Here is a 17,655-nt window from a genome sequence, read left to right on the forward strand (position 1 = left end):
TAATTTATTGCCCACTAGGGCAGACGTAAATATATATATTCAAACCAAAAAAAAAAAAAAAAAAAAAAAAAAAACTTATAATATGACGATACAGACTTGCTACCATAACATAAGTTTTGAACAATAAGAGGAGCAGACACCAACCAACCAACCGCTGCTACCATTGGAGGAACATATACTTACTTTTATATATGTCCTCTTTATTTAAATGGTCTCTTCATTTGAATATTAATACCATAGGAATATTTATACATCGAATATTGTTTGCCACTAATTTTTCGCGTCACTAATAATATGACGATACAGACTTGCTACCATAACATAAGTTTTGAACAATAAGAGGAGCAGACACCAACCAACCAACCGCTGCTACCATTGGAGGAACATATACTTACTTTTATATATGTCCTCTTTACTTGCATTATCAAAATACCATAGGAATATTTATACATGGAATATGTTTGCCACTTTATCATCGCGTCACTAATAAAGATGACGATGCATTTTGTTTGTTCAATATTTATTTATAATAATATATTGATTTTTTTATAGGTCTCTTATATTACTAGACCTTTTGCTAACCACAAAGTGGCGCGCCGTTGCAAGCAAGCATAAATTATTATGCCGCTTGCAACATCTTTATTATCGAATCATCAAGCAAAGGATAAGCTTCAGTGGATCGCAGTATGGCAGCTGCTCAACCACTTACAACACCTTGCCTGTTACAAAAGTCGTTTACAATTGATTCTAGGCTTTGTCATTGTATTAAATAATGCTTTTATATGTAACTAGCGCGGCATCAGGTGATCAAAGATCCTCCCAATTTACTATGTTACAAATTACATTGGCATCACATCCATTGTCGTTTATAAAGTAAATTATAAACTTTAAATGGTTTAGAAGCCATACAATGCAAATTGCCCCTTATTTATCATTGCAGTCCAGCACGGATACGACCTTAGAGGCGTTCAGGCATAATCCAACGGACGTAGCGTCATACCACTGTTCGCTCGAACAAGTATTGTGCCATTGGTCCGTACCTGCGGTTCCTCTCGTACTACGCAGGAATGCTGTCGCAACAACGTTTTGTCATTAGTAGGGTAAAACTAACCTGTCTCACGACGGTCTAAACCCAGCTCACGTTCCCTTGCATGGGTGAACAATCCAACGCTTGGTAAATTTTGCTTCACAATGATAGGAAGAGCCGACATCGAAGGATCAAAAAGCGACGTCGCTATGAACGCTTGGCCGCCACAAGCCAGTTATCCCTATGGTAACTTTTCTGACACCTCTTGTTAAAAACTCTTTAAACCAAAAGGATCGATAGGCCGAGCTTTTGCTGTCCCTGTGTGTACTGAACACCGAGATCAAGTCAGCATTTGCCCTTTTGCTCTATGTGTGGTTTCTGTCCGCACTGAGCTGGCCTTGGGACACCTCCGTTATTATTTGAGAGATGTACCGCCCCAGTCAAACTCCCTACCTGGCAATGTCCTTGAATTGGATCATACCTGAGTAATTGGAGTTATACCAAATTTTCAAATCAAAAATACATAAATGCACCGTTTTATTAAAGAATTTGTTTGCGATTATATAACAAACTCGTGATACTTTGATCAAGAAGCTTGCATCAAAACCCAATACCATAAGATATAATAAATATATCCGTATAATGGCTAGGAAATGATACACGTTCCATTTAATCAAGTAAGTAAGGAAACAATAAGAGTAGTGGTATTTCATTGGCGATACCAAACCGAAGTCTAATATCTCCCACTTATTCTACACCTCTTATGTCTCCTTACACTGCCAGATTAGAGTCAAGCTCAAAAGGGTCTTCTTTCCCCGCTAATTATTCCAAGCCCGTTCCCTTGGCTGTGGTTTCGCTAGATAGTAGATAGGGACAGTAGGAATCTCGTTAATCCATTCATGCGCGTCACTAATTAGATGACGAGGCATTTGGCTACCGTTGACCCGCGCTTACTTGAATTTCTTCACTTTGACATTCAGAGCACTGGGCAGAAATCACATTGTGTCAACACCCGCTAGGGCCATCACAATGCTTTGTTTTAATTAGACAGTCGGATTCCCCAAGTCCGTGCCAGTTCTGAATTGATTGTTAATTGATAATCGTTATAATTAATAAGAACTAATTGGTTTAACCCAATTAGTATTCTTAAAAATTTTAGCAAGAAAGTTCCACAATTGGCTACGTAACTAAACTATCCGGGGAACAAGTGACCAACATAAATGCCAGACACTCTATTTACCCAGAACGAGCACATAAACCATGTTATTGTTTCCCAATCAAGCCCGACTATCTCAATCTTCAGAGCCAATCCTTATCCCGAAGTTACGGATCTAATTTGCCGACTTCCCTTACCTACATTATTCTATCGACTAGAGACTCTTCACCTTGGAGACCAGCTGCGGATATTGGTACGGCCTGTTGAGAAGTTTGCGTGTCCCCACCATAAATTTTCAAGGTCCGAGGAGAAAATATCGACACAACAGTATATGTCATGCTCTTCTAGCCCATCTACCATATCTCTCTGCGAAAGACTTCCATGGTAGTACGGCTATAAAACAGAAAAGAAAACTCTTCCGATATCTCTCGACGGCTTCTTTATGGTCGTTCCTGTTGCCAGGATGAGCACGAGGCCCATATTTAATAACAAACGGATACTCAACAGGTTACGGAATTGGAACCGTATTCCCTTTCGTTCAAAATTATTCAAGTATATTAATTAGCTTGATTTATATAATATAATATATTTGTATGGCATTTGTGTTTTACTTGAAAATTTTCGGCTTTCGCCTTGAACTTAGGACCGACTAACTCGTGATCAACCACTGTTCACACGAAACCCTTCTCCACTTCAGTCCTCCAAGGTCTCATTCGATTATTTGCTACTACCACCAAGATCTGTACCAATGGCAGCTCCATGCAGGCTTGCGCCAAACACTTCTACGCATACCATTGTACCTTCCTACTCACTAAAGTTTCAAAATTTATATCACAAGTAATATAAATCATCTACTTTAGCGGTAATGTATAGGTATACAACTTAAGCGCCATCCATTTTAAGGGCTAGTTGCTTCGGCAGGTGAGTTGTTACACACTCCTTAGCGGATTTCGACTTCCATGATCACCGTCCTGCTGTTTTAAGCAACCAACGCCTTTCATGGTATCTGCATGAGTTGTTAATTTGGGCACCGTAACATTACGTTTGGTTCATCCCACAGCGCCAGTTCTGCTTACCAAAAGTGGCCCACTGGGCACATTATATCATAACCTTGAACTTCATATCAAGAAAGTTAAGGTTCTTACCCATTTAAAGTTTGAGAATAGGTTAAGATCGTTTCGACCCTAAGGCCTCTAATCATTCGCTTTACCAGATAAGATTATTTTATATAACATTAAAATGCACCAGCTATCCTGAGGGAAACTTCGGAAGGAACCAGCTACTAGATGGTTCGATTGGTCTTTCGCCCCTATACTCAATTCTGACAATCGATTTGCACGTCAGAACTGTTTCGGTCTTCCATCAGGGTTTCCCCTGACTTCAACCTGATCAAGTATAGTTCACCATCTTTCGGGTCACAGCATATATGCTCAAGGTACGTTCCAGTTAGAGGCATAAATAATATAAATATCATTATACATAACTATATAGAACGCCCCGGGATTGTGTTAATTAGCTATAAATAGTTAAAAAACTAATCCCATTATTAGTCAAGTTAATTACGCTATTAGGTTTATATCCCAATAACTTGCACATATGTTAGACTCCTTGGTCCGTGTTTCAAGACGGGTCCCGAAGGTATCCTGAATCTTTCGCATTGTTAATCATACAAGTGCATATAATAAACACAAAAATCAATGATAATTATGCCATTATATAATTCCGAAAAATTAACGCACTGTATTCATATAAATCTATCAGCACTTTATCAAATTAATAACATTTATTCTGTGTTAAAATGCAAGCAAATTAATTTGAATAAACTATAAGTTATATTTTATGATAAATTTTGTATGCTAATAGATTACAATGTCCTTATATGGAAAAAATGCACACTATTATCATAATATTGTTTAAATATTACAATTTTAATGATGAATTTTCCATAACGGATATTCAGGTTCATCGGGCTTAACCTCTAAGCAGTTTCACGTACTGTTTAACTCTCTATTCAGAGTTCTTTTCAACTTTCCCTCACGGTACTTGTTTACTATCGGTCTCATGGTTATATTTAGTTTTAGATGGAGTTTACCACCCACTTAGTGCTGCACTATCAAGCAACACGACTCTTTGGAAACATCATCTAGTAATCATTAACGTTATACGGGCCTGGCACCCTCTATGGGTAAATGGCCTCATTTAAGAAGGACTTAAATCGTTAATTTCTCATACTAGAATATTGACGCTCCATACACTGCATCTCACATTTGCCATATAGACAAAGTGACTTAGTGCTGAACTGATTTCTTTTCGCTCGCCGCTACTAAGAAAATCCTGGTTAGTTTCTTTTCCTCCCCTAATTAATATGCTTAAATTCAGGGGGTAGTCCCATATGAGTTGAGGTTGTGTATAACTTTTATTTGCAATTAATTCTTTATATATAATGATAAAACATTTTATTAAATTCGTTATATTTATATATATATATATTTGTATGGCATTTGTTTGGTCTAACGAATCAACGAAGAATAATAATATAGTCAACGGCTTTCTATTTTCTAATCGTTAATAAGAGACAATTCTAGATAAATTTTTTATGCTAGACATTTCTCAGTATTATTTGATTGAAAAAGAAAATATTTCTCTTCGTTTTTCACATTCAAATTAATTTACTAATGTGAGATAATGTTTTTCATATATTTGTTAATATTATGAATAAAATAATTAAATTATTATTATCCAATAATATACCATATGCTTATAAAATTTCATTATAAAATTTGTATAAACAACTTAATTAGCATAGTCTTACAACCCTCAACCATATGTAGTCCAAGCAGCACTATAAAATTAATTAAAGTACATAACAGCATGGACTGCGATATGCGTTCAAAATGTCGATGTTCATGTGTCCTGCAGTTCACACGATGACGCACAGTTTGCTGCGTTCTTCATCGACCCATGAGCCGAGTGATCCACCGCTTAGAGTTTTATATATTGGTTTGTTAATTTTGTCATATATGTTTTTATTGAAAGAAATTAAAAATACACCATTTTACTGGCATATATCAATTCCTTCAATAAATTTATTTTTATACCTAAAACGAATGCTGCGAAATGTCTTAGTTTCATATAACCAATAATATATCAAGTATTTTTTTAATGGCATTTACGGTATTAAATACTTTTTAGCGATATATATTGAAATTTATATAAAACATTAACCTGTATTAATCAGGTACAACATTGTACATTTTAGGTTGTTGCATTATCCAATGTATGCGCATAACTGAGATGAACAATACATATCGCAACGCGTGTATATTATGGTCCATATACACACAGTGTTTTATTAATTGCATTTAATATACAATATAATAATAATATCAAATAATTTCGATTTGCTTGTTCGAATTTGTTATTTGTTTTGCTTTTGCTTTCTTGCTTATTTATTTCTCTTATTTATTGCAATAATATATTTATATATTATATATTTCTTATTACAATTATTATATTTCGACTTGCTTTTTCGAAATTGTATTTGATCTATATATATATAGATCATATTTTTGGCAATTTAATATTTTATTTGTATTACTATAATAATGTTATTATAATAAAAACAAATTTTTTTATTAACGGTAAGGATATTAAACAATAATGATCCTTCCGCAGGTTCACCTACGGAAACCTTGTTACGACTTTTACTTCCTCTAAATAATCAAGTTCGGTCAACTTTTGCGAAACAACCGTAACACACAAGGCGTCACAGTGATCACGTCCGGAGACCTCACTAAATAATTCAATCGGTAGTAGCGACGGGCGGTGTGTACAAAGGGCAGGGACGTAATCAATGCGAGTTAATGACTCACACTTACTGGGAATTCCAAGTTCATGTGAACAGTTTCAGTTCACAATCCCAAGCATGAAAGTGGTTCAGCGGTTTACCCGGACCTCTCGGTCTAGGAAATACACGTTGATACTTTCATTGTAGCGCGCGTGCAGCCCAGGACATCTAAGGGCATCACAGACCTGTTATTGCTCAATCTCATTATTGCTAGACGCAATTTGTCCATTTAAGAAGCTAGTGTCCTTATAATGGGACAAACCAACAGGTACGGCTCCACTTATATAAACACATTCAAACACAATAAACATTTTACTGCCACCATGAATGAAGGCTATATAAGCTTCAACACCATAATCCTGAAGATATCTATTTAATATATTTGAGTCTCGTTCGTTATCGGAATTAACCAGACAAATCACTCCACGAACTAAGAACGGCCATGCACCACCACCCATAGATTCGAGAAAGAGCTATCAATCTGTCTTACACACTTATGTTCGGACCTGGTAAGTTTTCCCGTGTTGAGTCAAATTAAGCCGCAGGCTCCACTCCTGGTGGTGCCCTTCCGTCAATTCCTTTAAGTTTCAGCTTTGCAACCATACTTCCCCCGGAGCCCAAAAGCTTTGGTTTCCCGGGAAGCGACTGAGAGAGCCATAAAAGTAGCTACACCCAATTGCTAGCTGGCATCGTTTATGGTTAGAACTAGGGCGGTATCTGATCGCCTTCGAACCTCTAACTTTCGTTCTTGATTAATGAAAACATCTTTGGCAAATGCTTTCGCTTAAGTTAGTCTTACGACGGTCCAAGAATTTCACCTCTCGCGTCGTAATACTAATGCCCCCAAACTGCTTCTATTAATCATTACCTCTTGATCTGAAAACCAATGAAAGCAGAACAGAGGTCTTATTTCATTATCCCATGCACAGAATATTCAGGCATTTGAAGCCTGCTTTAAGCACTCTAATTTGTTCAAAGTAATTGTACCGGCCCACAATAACACTCGTTTAAGAGCACTAATGCAGGTTTTTAAATAGGAGGAACATATGAAAAAATACAAGTATCTAAGCACATGTAAGAACTCCACCGGTAATACGCTTACATACATAAAGGTATAGTACTAACCACAATTGTAAGTTGTACTACCCGTATGAAGCACAAGTTCAACTACGAACGTTTTAACCGCAACAACTTTAATATACGCTATTGGAGCTGGAATTACCGCGGCTGCTGGCACCAGACTTGCCCTCCAATTGGTCCTTGTTAAAGGATTTAAAGTGTACTCATTCCAATTACAGGGCCTCGGATATGAGTCCTGTATTGTTATTTTTCGTCACTACCTCCCCGAGCTGGGAGTGGGTAATTTACGCGCCTGCTGCCTTCCTTAGATGTGGTAGCCGTTTCTCAGGCTCCCTCTCCGGAATCGAACCCTGATTCCCCGTTACCCGTTGCAACCATGGTAGTCCTAGATACTACCATCAAAAGTTGATAGGGCAGACATTTGAAAGATCTGTCGTCGGTACAAGACCATACGATCTGCATGTTATCTAGAGTTCAACCAATATAACGATCTTGCGATCGCTTGGTTTTAGCCTAATAAAAGCACATGTCCCATAAGGTTCATGTTTTAATTGCATGTATTAGCTCTAGAATTACCACAGTTATCCAAGTAACTGTTAACGATCTAAGGAACCATAACTGATATAATGAGCCTTTTGCGGTTTCACTTTTAATTCGTGTGTACTTAGACATGCATGGCTTAATCTTTGAGACAAGCATATAACTACTGGCAGGATCAACCAGAATAATGTTTTTATTCATATTTCATTCATATTTTTGAATAGAAATTAGCAATATAAATTTTATAGATTGTTTTCTATCGAATACGGCCATTTTTATATAGCATTCGTATACGTTTGTTTTCAATATATACTTGTTTCGCCACTAATAATAACAAGTTTTTTAATTATTGATGTTTAAAAAAAAGAAATATCTTATCTTCTTTAAAACACAATATTTTGTAATATGTAATAATATTTTCTTTATATATGCATATTTCATTCTAAAATATCATTTTTGTTCGACATACGTCATTATTGTATCCACACATGTACAATTTTTGTTTAACCAATATATAATATTGAGTTAAATCATTTGTATTTTGATGATAAATTTAAAATTTATCTGTATATATTCATATAGACTCTTTGGTAATATATAATATAAAACCGAGCGCATATATGATATGTACTTTAATAATAAAATATATTTATAATTCGCTTTTACGCCTTTTTTTGTGTAAACTAATATTAAATAGTTAAGATAGAGGCAGAAAGGTCAAATATACATTTACAATGTATATCTAGCAATCCTGCCTCTTTTTGTTTTAAATAGGATTAATTAACGATAAAATTGGGAAACAATTTGTTATTCTATGTATAATAGAAACACTTGGCCTTTGTTTCGACTTTATTATCTTGGGCTTAAAATATTAACCGCGGAGCCAAGTCCCATATTCATAAATGAACACAGAAACAAATTTGACGGATAATATCTTATCTACCGACTATTGTCAATAGGAGATGGCCGGCCCATTGACCATCCTATAGTAGTTTTTGGACCCATTATCTTTAATTCGGGTATTTTCAATTGTCTTTGCCACCAAACCATTTGAAACTCTCTCTTATAATAAGAGAATACACATATAATTCCATTATATGGATATATCATCTTCATTTTATTTGCTACATCACCATATAATAGTTTTTGAACCCGTAATCTTCAATTCGGGTATTTTCAATTATCTTTACCAACCAACCATATGGTATTCTTTCTTATAATAAGAGAATACATGTGTATATCCATTATATGGATATATGGTCTTAACTTTATTTGCTACACCACCCTATAGTAGTTTTTGAACCCAATATCTTCAATTCGGGTATTTTCAATTCTCTTTGCCAACCACCCATATGGTATTCTCTCTTATAATAAGAGAATACAAGTATATTTTCATTATATGGATATAATGCCATTTATTTTTCAATATCCATATAATTCATTTAGTTTTGTATGTACAAAACAAGTTTTCTTTATAGTATTGACAAAATCATATGCATACGCATAACATAAGTTTTGACCAATACGAGGAGGGGCCCGCCAACGACCACCTCCCTATAGTAGTTTTTGGACCCATGATCTTCTAAAAGCATGTTTACAGTACTAGCGTCACCCTCACTAGGTTTATATATCGTGTTTCAGTGATACACAGGTAAATTTTACCATGTATTCTTAAGTATATGGCAATTATATGCCATATCTATATAATTCAATCATATTTTAATGTATATTTATTATATTATACATTATTATGCCTTATAGGTATTATACCTATAAGCCATATCCATACGATTCATTTACTAGTGCCGCCCCTCACTAGGTTTATATATCTTATTGCATTGATATACAATTTATTCTTATTTATATGGCATTTATATGCCATATCTATACAATTCCTTCATATTTCGATGTATACTTGCTAGATTATACATTGTTATGCCTTATAGGTATTATACCTATAAGCCATATCCATACGATTCACTTATATAAATATATGTATATTTTTCAATACATTATTTTTTTTCACTTTTGTATGGATTTTTATGCATATCCATACATTTATATGGATATGCTTGGCGGTCTTAATAGTATTGACAAACTTATATGCATAACATAGGTTTTGACCAATACGAGGAGGGGCCCGCCAACGACCACCTCCCTATAGTAGTTTTTGGACCCATGATCTTCTAAAAGCATGTTTACAGTACTAGTGTCACCCTCACTAGGTTTATATATCGTGTTTCAGTGATATACGGGTAAATTTTACCATTTATTCTTAAGTATATGGCATTTATATGCCATATCTATATAATTCAATCATGTTTTAATGTATATTTATTATATTATACATTATTATGCCTTATAGGTATTATACCTATAAGCCATATCCATACGATTCATTTACTAGTGCCGCCCCTCACTAGGTTTATATATCTTATTGCATTGATATACAATTTATTCTTATGTATATGGCATTTATATGCCATATCTATACAATTCCTTCATATTTCGATGTATACTTGCTAGATTATACATTGTTATGCCTTATAGGTATTATACCTATAAGCCATATCCATACGATTCACTTATATAAATATATGTATATTTTTTAATACATTATTTTTTTCACTTTTGTATGGATTTTTATGCATATCCATACATTTATATGGATATGCTTGGCGGTCTTAATAGTATTGACAAACTTATATGCATAACATAGGTTTTGACCAATACGAGGAGGGGCCCGCCAACGACCACCTCCCTATAGTAGTTTTTGGACCCATTATCTTCCAAAAGCATGTTTACAGTACTAGCGTCACCCTCACTAGGTTTATATATCGTGTTTAAGTGATATACGGGTAAATTTTACCATTTATTCTTAAGTATATGGCATTTATATGCCATATCTATATAATTCAATCATATTTTAATGTATATTTATTATATTATACATTATTATGCCTTATAGGTATTATACCTATAAGCCATATCCATACGATTCATTTACTAGTGCCGCCCCTCACTAGGTTTATATATCTTATTGCATTGATATACAATTTATTCTTATGTATATGGCATTTATATGCCATATCTATACAATTCCTGCATATTTCGATGTATATTTGCTAGATTATACATTGTTATGCCTTATAGGTATTATACCTATAAGACATATCCATACGATTCACTTATATAAATATATGTATATTTTTCAATACATTATTTTTTTTTCACTTTTGTATGGATTTGTATGCATATCCATACATTTATATGGATATGCTTGGCGTTCTTTATAGTATTGACAACCTCATATGTATAACATAGGTTTTGACCAATACGAGGAGGGGCCCGCCAACGACCACCTCCCTATAGTAGTTTTTTACCCCGAGCTCTGCCAAAATCATGTTTACAGTACTAGTGCCACCCTTCACTAGGTTTTTATATCTTATTTCAGTGATATAAGTGTTAATCATTCTATTTATTCTTATGCATATGGCATTTAAAAGCCATATCTATACAATTCATTCATATTTCAATGTATATTTATAATATTAAACCATATTATGACATATAGGTATTATACCTGTAAGCCATATCTATACGATTCATTCACTAGTGCCGCCCCTCACTAGGTTTATATATCTCATTTCAGTGATATATGGGTAAACTCTATTATTTTTCATATGACACTTATATGCTGCCATATATATAAAAATGCATTTATATTTCAACGTATATATATTTACTATATTATACATTAATATGCCTTAAAGGTATTATATCTACTATAAGCCATATCCATACGATTCATTTATATAAATACATATATGTATAATTTTCTATACATAAATTTTTTTTTATTAATATATGGGTTTCCTAAGCATATCCATATAATCCATTTAGTCTTATATGGATTAGATTGGTCTTCTTTATTGTATTGCCAAACTCATATTGATAACATAAGTTTTGAACAATAAGAGCAGCCGCCAACCAACCAACCGCCGCTACCATTACTTACTTTTATATATGTCCTCTTTATTTTAATGGTCTCTTTATTTGAATTTCAATACCATAGGAATATTTATACATCGAATATGTTTGCCACTAATTTTTCGCGTCACTTATAATATGACGATACAGACTTGCTACCATAACATAAGTTTTGAACAATAAGAGGAGCAGCCGCCAACCAACCAACCAACCAACCACTGCTACCATTGGAGGAACATATACTTACTTATTATATGGCCTCTCTCTGTACTTTAATGGTCTCTTTACTTGAATTTGAATACCATAGGAATATTTATATACATCGAATATGTTTGCCATTAATTTTTCGCGTCACTTATAATATGACGATACAGACTTGCTACCATAACATAAGTTTTGAACAATAAGAGGAGCAGACACCAACCAACCAACCGCTGCTACCATTGGAGGAACATATACTTACTTTTATATATGTCCTCTTTATTTAAATGGTCTCTTCATTTGAATATTAATACCATAGGAATATTTATACATCGAATATTGTTTGCCACTAATTTTTCGCGTCACTAATAATATGACGATACAGACTTGCTACCATAACATAAGTTTTGAACAATAAGAGGAGCAGACACCAACCAACCAACCGCTGCTACCATTGGAGGAACATATACTTACTTTTATATATGTCCTCTTTACTTGCATTATCAAAATACCATAGGAATATTTATACATGGAATATGTTTGCCACTTTATCATCGCGTCACTAATAAAGATGACGATGCATTTTGTTTGTTCAATATTTATTTATAATAATATATTGATTTTTTTATAGGTCTCTTATATTACTAGACCTTTTGCTAACCACAAAGTGGCGCGCCGTTGCAAGCAAGCATAAATTATTATGCCGCTTGCAACATCTTTATTATCGAATCATCAAGCAAAGGATAAGCTTCAGTGGATCGCAGTATGGCAGCTGCTCAACCACTTACAACACCTTGCCTGTTACAAAAGTCGTTTACAATTGATTCTAGGCTTTGTCATTGTATTAAATAATGCTTTTATATGTAACTAGCGCGGCATCAGGTGATCAAAGATCCTCCCAATTTACTATGTTACAAATTACATTGGCATCACATCCATTGTCGTTTATAAAGTAAATTATAAACTTTAAATGGTTTAGAAGCCATACAATGCAAATTGCCCCTTATTTATCATTGCAGTCCAGCACGGATACGACCTTAGAGGCGTTCAGGCATAATCCAACGGACGTAGCGTCATACCACTGTTCGCTCGAACAAGTATTGTGCCATTGGTCCGTACCTGCGGTTCCTCTCGTACTACGCAGGAATGCTGTCGCAACAACGTTTTGTCATTAGTAGGGTAAAACTAACCTGTCTCACGACGGTCTAAACCCAGCTCACGTTCCCTTGCATGGGTGAACAATCCAACGCTTGGTGAATTTTGCTTCACAATGATAGGAAGAGCCGACATCGAAGGATCAAAAAGCGACGTCGCTATGAACGCTTGGCCGCCACAAGCCAGTTATCCCTATGGTAACTTTTCTGACACCTCTTGTTAAAAACTCTTTAAACCAAAAGGATCGATAGGCCGAGCTTTTGCTGTCCCTGTGTGTACTGAACACCGAGATCAAGTCAGCATTTGCCCTTTTGCTCTATGTGTGGTTTCTGTCCGCACTGAGCTGGCCTTGGGACACCTCCGTTATTATTTGAGAGATGTACCGCCCCAGTCAAACTCCCTACCTGGCAATGTCCTTGAATTGGATCATACCTGAGTAATTGGAGTTATACCAAATTTTCAAATCAAAAATACATAAATGCACCGTTTTATTAAAGAATTTGTTTGCGATTATATAACAAACTCGTGATACTTTGATCAAGAAGCTTGCATCAAAACCCAATACCATAAGATATAATAAATATATCCGTATAATGGCTAGGAAATGATACACGTTCCATTTAATCAAGTAAGTAAGGAAACAATAAGAGTAGTGGTATTTCATTGGCGATACCAAACCGAAGTCTAATATCTCCCACTTATTCTACACCTCTTATGTCTCCTTACACTGCCAGATTAGAGTCAAGCTCAAAAGGGTCTTCTTTCCCCGCTAATTATTCCAAGCCCGTTCCCTTGGCTGTGGTTTCGCTAGATAGTAGATAGGGACAGTAGGAATCTCGTTAATCCATTCATGCGCGTCACTAATTAGATGACGAGGCATTTGGCTACCTTAAGAGAGTCATAGTTACTCCCGCCGTTGACCCGCGCTTACTTGAATTTCTTCACTTTGACATTCAGAGCACTGGGCAGAAATCACATTGTGTCAACACCCGCTAGGGCCATCACAATGCTTTGTTTTAATTAGACAGTCGGATTCCCCAAGTCCGTGCCAGTTCTGAATTGATTGTTAATTGATAATCGTTATAATTAATAAGAACTAATTGGTTTAACCCAATTAGTATTCTTAAAAATTTTAGCAAGAAAGTTCCACAATTGGCTACGTAACTAAACTATCCGGGGAACAAGTGACCAACATAAATGCCAGACACTCTATTTACCCAGAACGAGCACATAAACCATGTTATTGTTTCCCAATCAAGCCCGACTATCTCAATCTTCAGAGCCAATCCTTATCCCGAAGTTACGGATCTAATTTGCCGACTTCCCTTACCTACATTATTCTATCGACTAGAGACTCTTCACCTTGGAGACCAGCTGCGGATATTGGTACGGCCTGTTGAGAAGTTTGCGTGTCCCCACCATAAATTTTCAAGGTCCGAGGAGAAAATATCGACACAACAGTATATGTCATGCTCTTCTAGCCCATCTACCATATCTCTCTGCGAAAGACTTCCATGGTAGTACGGCTATAAAACAGAAAAGAAAACTCTTCCGATATCTCTCGACGGCTTCTTTATGGTCGTTCCTGTTGCCAGGATGAGCACGAGGCCCATATTTAATAACAAACGGATACTCAACAGGTTACGGAATTGGAACCGTATTCCCTTTCGTTCAAAATTATTCAAGTATATTAATTAGCTTGATTTATATAATATAATATATTTGTATGGCATTTGTGTTTTACTTGAAAATTTTCGGCTTTCGCCTTGAACTTAGGACCGACTAACTCGTGATCAACCACTGTTCACACGAAACCCTTCTCCACTTCAGTCCTCCAAGGTCTCATTCGATTATTTGCTACTACCACCAAGATCTGTACCAATGGCAGCTCCATGCAGGCTTGCGCCAAACACTTCTACGCATACCATTGTACCTTCCTACTCACTAAAGTTTCAAAATTTATATCACAAGTAATATAAATCATCTACTTTAGCGGTAATGTATAGGTATACAACTTAAGCGCCATCCATTTTAAGGGCTAGTTGCTTCGGCAGGTGAGTTGTTACACACTCCTTAGCGGATTTCGACTTCCATGATCACCGTCCTGCTGTTTTAAGCAACCAACGCCTTTCATGGTATCTGCATGAGTTGTTAATTTGGGCACCGTAACATTACGTTTGGTTCATCCCACAGCGCCAGTTCTGCTTACCAAAAGTGGCCCACTGGGCACATTATATCATAACCTTGAACTTCATATCAAGAAAGTTAAGGTTCTTACCCATTTAAAGTTTGAGAATAGGTTAAGATCGTTTCGACCCTAAGGCCTCTAATCATTCGCTTTACCAGATAAGATTATTTTATATAACATTAAAATGCACCAGCTATCCTGAGGGAAACTTCGGAAGGAACCAGCTACTAGATGGTTCGATTGGTCTTTCGCCCCTATACTCAATTCTGACAATCGATTTGCACGTCAGAACTGTTTCGGTCTTCCATCAGGGTTTCCCCTGACTTCAACCTGATCAAGTATAGTTCACCATCTTTCGGGTCACAGCATATATGCTCAAGGTACGTTCCAGTTAGAGGCATAAATAATATAAATATCATTATACATAACTATATAGAACGCCCCGGGATTGTGTTAATTAGCTATAAATAGTTAAAAAACTAATCCCATTATTAGTCAAGTTAATTACGCTATTAGGTTTATATCCCAATAACTTGCACATATGTTAGACTCCTTGGTCCGTGTTTCAAGACGGGTCCCGAAGGTATCCTGAATCTTTCGCATTGTTAATCATACAAGTGCATATAATAAACACAAAAATCAATGATAATTATGCCATTATATAATTCCGAAAAATTAACGCACTGTATTCATATAAATCTATCAGCACTTTATCAAATTAATAACATTTATTCTGTGTTAAAATGCAAGCAAATTAATTTGAATAAACTATAAGTTATATTTTATGATAAATTTTGTATGCTAATAGATTACAATGTCCTTATATGGAAAAAATGCACACTATTATCATAATATTGTTTAAATATTACAATTTTCATGATGAATTTTCCATAACGGATATTCAGGTTCATCGGGCTTAACCTCTAAGCAGTTTCACGTACTGTTTAACTCTCTATTCAGAGTTCTTTTCAACTTTCCCTCACGGTACTTGTTTACTATCGGTCTCATGGTTATATTTAGTTTTAGATGGAGTTTACCACCCACTTAGTGCTGCACTATCAAGCAACACGACTCTTTGGAAACATCATCTAGTAATCATTAACGTTATACGGGCCTGGCACCCTCTATGGGTAAATGGCCTCATTTAAGAAGGACTTAAATCGTTAATTTCTCATACTAGAATATTGACGCTCCATACACTGCATCTCACATTTGCCATATAGACAAAGTGACTTAGTGCTGAACTGATTTCTTTTCGCTCGCCGCTACTAAGAAAATCCTGGTTAGTTTCTTTTCCTCCCCTAATTAATATGCTTAAATTCAGGGGGTAGTCCCATATGAGTTGAGGTTGTGTATAACTTTTATTTGCAATTAATTCTTTATATATAATGATAAAACATTTTATTAAATTCGTTATATTTATATATATATATATTTGTATGGCATTTGTTTGGTCTAACGAATCAACGAAGAATAATAATATAGTCAACGGCTTTCTATTTTCTAATCGTTAATAAGAGACAATTCTAGATAAATTTTTTATGCTACACATTTCTCAGTATTATTTGATTGAAAAAGAAAATATTTCTCTTCGTTTTTCACATTCAAATTAATTTACTAATGTGAGATAATGTTTTTCATATATTTGTTAATATTATGAATAAAATAATTAAATTATTATTATCCAATAATATACCATATGCTTATAAAATTTCATTATAAAATTTGTATAAACAACTTAATTAGCATAGTCTTACAACCCTCAACCATATGTAGTCCAAGCAGCACTATAAAATTAATTAAAGTACATAACAGCATGGACTGCGATATGCGTTCAAAATGTCGATGTTCATGTGTCCTGCAGTTCACACGATGACGCACAGTTTGCTGCGTTCTTCATCGACCCATGAGCCGAGTGATCCACCGCTTAGAGTTTTATATATTGGTTTGTTAATTTTGTCATATATGTTTTTATTGAAAGAAATTAAAAATACACCATTTTACTGGCATATATCAATTCCTTCAATAAATTTATTTTTATACCTAAAACGAATGCTGCGAAATGTCTTAGTTTCATATAACCAATAATATATCAAGTATTTTTTTAATGGCATTTACGGTATTAAATACTTTTTAGCGATATATATTGAAATTTATATAAAACATTAACCTGTATTAATCAGGTACAACATTGTACATTTTAGGTTGTTGCATTATCCAATGTATGCGCATAACTGAGATGAACAATACATATCGCAACGCGTGTATATTATGGTCCATATACACACAGTGTTTTATTAATTGCATTTAATATACAATATAATAATAATATCAAATAATTTCGATTTGCTTGTTCGAATTTGTTATTTGTTTGCTTTCGCTTTCTTGCTTATTTATTTCTCTTATTTATTGCAATAATATATTTATATATTATATATTTCTTATTACAATTATTATATTTCGACTTGCTT

General features: G+C 34.8%; 5 non-coding genes across 5 annotated transcripts; all 5 read right to left on the reverse strand.

Moving 5' to 3' along the window:
* Positions 1-645: 645 nt before the first annotated feature.
* On the reverse strand, positions 646-4,589 carry LOC139353813 (large subunit ribosomal RNA). Its single transcript, XR_011604953.1, has one exon. It is a non-coding gene; the product is annotated as a large subunit ribosomal RNA (ribosomal RNA).
* Positions 4,590-4,994: 405 nt separating this feature from the next.
* Positions 4,995-5,173, reverse strand: LOC118878904 (5.8S ribosomal RNA). Its single transcript, XR_005015439.1, has one exon. It is a non-coding gene; the product is annotated as a 5.8S ribosomal RNA (ribosomal RNA).
* Positions 5,174-5,841: 668 nt separating this feature from the next.
* On the reverse strand, positions 5,842-7,836 carry LOC139353779 (small subunit ribosomal RNA). The gene has a single exon (XR_011604918.1). It is a non-coding gene; the product is annotated as a small subunit ribosomal RNA (ribosomal RNA).
* Positions 7,837-12,565: 4,729 nt separating this feature from the next.
* On the reverse strand, positions 12,566-16,535 carry LOC139353802 (large subunit ribosomal RNA). The gene has a single exon (XR_011604942.1). It is a non-coding gene; the product is annotated as a large subunit ribosomal RNA (ribosomal RNA).
* A 405-nt stretch (positions 16,536-16,940) lies between these two features.
* Positions 16,941-17,119, reverse strand: LOC139353833 (5.8S ribosomal RNA). Its single transcript, XR_011604961.1, has one exon. It is a non-coding gene; the product is annotated as a 5.8S ribosomal RNA (ribosomal RNA).
* Between the last annotated feature and the right edge of the window lie 536 nt (positions 17,120-17,655).

Source organism: Drosophila suzukii, chromosome Y (genome assembly GCF_043229965.1).
Source record: "Drosophila suzukii chromosome Y, CBGP_Dsuzu_IsoJpt1.0, whole genome shotgun sequence".
NCBI lineage: Eukaryota > Metazoa > Arthropoda > Insecta > Diptera > Drosophilidae > Drosophila > Drosophila suzukii.